Below are 1602 nucleotides of genomic sequence, written 5' to 3' on the forward strand. Positions count from 1 at the left end.
GACGTTATTCGAACGAGCTGTGTATGCAAATATCGCGTAATATGATAGCAAATATACGAATATTCGCGGGCTACGGGTTCGTAGCGGGTGTAAACTTCTCGGGTTTTCTACAAACGCGTGTGTTTATCGGAAACAAGAAGAAAGAAAGAAAGAAAGAAAGATAGAGAGAGACCAAAAGAAAAAAAACGAAGGAAAAGGAAGAGTACGAGAGTAGCAACAGCAGCAACAGCAGGATCACCAACAGAAGAAGAAGAAGAAGAAGAAGAAGAGGATAAGAAAGAGAAGAAGGAATAAGAGTAGGAGGAGGAAGAGGCGAATGAGGATGAGGTTTAACCTCCTCGTAGGATCCGCGACGAAATCGGCGGTTGGAAACGGCCATGAACCATTTTCGCCCTTAGAGAGAGCACCGTACACAGCACAGACAAAATAAAAATGCGACGTTAGAGAAAGAGAGTGAGTGAGTGAGTGAGATACTCGAGATGTTGGTGAACGAGATGAAGGAAGAAGAAGAAGAAGAAGAAGAAGAGTAGGAGGAGGGGGAGGAGGAGGAGGAGGAGGAGGAAAAAGAAAAGGAAGGGGAACACCGAGCAACTTCTCTCACCCGGTTTGGGCTGGCTTGGCCTTCCAAGGGGCCAACCTAGACGCGTGATTCTCATCTTGCGCTGGTCCACCAGGAGAAAAGGAACCTACAATTCTTCTCTCTTTCTTATCCTTCACCTCCACCTCCACCTCCACCTTCTTCTTCATCCACCTTCCTCCTTATTCTTCTTCTTATTATTATTCTTCTTCTTCTTCTTCTTGTTCGTCTTCCGATTCTTTTTCTTTCAACTACGACAACGACGACAACGACGACGTGGAGGAAAAGGAGGAGGAGGAGGAGGTGGAGGAGGATGAGATGGAGAGAAACCGAAGGACGACGAGAAAGAGCCTAACGGCGCTTATACTTTGCCGTCCGCTTACTGGCGATTTATTAGACGATCTAATTAATAGGCCGAACGCGTGCGCTCATAGTCCTTGCAAGTATGCGTTCCACCTTCTTCTTGTTATTATTATGATTATTATTATTATTATTATCCATCTTCTTTTTCTTCTTCATCTTCTTCTTCTTATTATTTTTCTTCTATTTCGAAGAAATCGAACTGGCGATTGCGATTTATTACCCCGAAGACGGAGATTCACGATTCCGAATTTCGTTATTCACGCGATAAACGGTTCCCTTATACTTTTGTTCAGAAGAGAAACTTCTTAGAGAAACTTCTTCGCTTTTTTTTACTCTTTTTCTTACAGTTTAAGAATAATCTTCTTCTTTTTTATCTTCGATATTTAGATATGAGGTTGAAAAAATGTTTTTCCTTTCTTTTTTTCTTTTTAAGATCGGATAAAAATATCTTTGGAAATTTTTACTCAATGATTTTATCTTTTTACTTATCATATTTAAATCATCAAAATGAATATACTGATTTTAATGTATTGCTTATCGGCAAGGCTAATTAATGGGCTTTAAACTGTCAACGTTTTTGTTGAACGGTAATCAAAAAATAAGCTTTTATTATTCAACGTGAATTGTTTTATTATTTTAACACGTTCCCGACCAAGGTAAAT

The sequence above is a fragment of the Polistes canadensis genome, unplaced genomic scaffold (assembly GCF_001313835.1).
Source record: "Polistes canadensis isolate GaletaPanama2010 unplaced genomic scaffold, ASM131383v1 scaffold_38, whole genome shotgun sequence".
Classification (NCBI taxonomy): Eukaryota; Metazoa; Arthropoda; class Insecta; order Hymenoptera; family Vespidae; genus Polistes; species Polistes canadensis.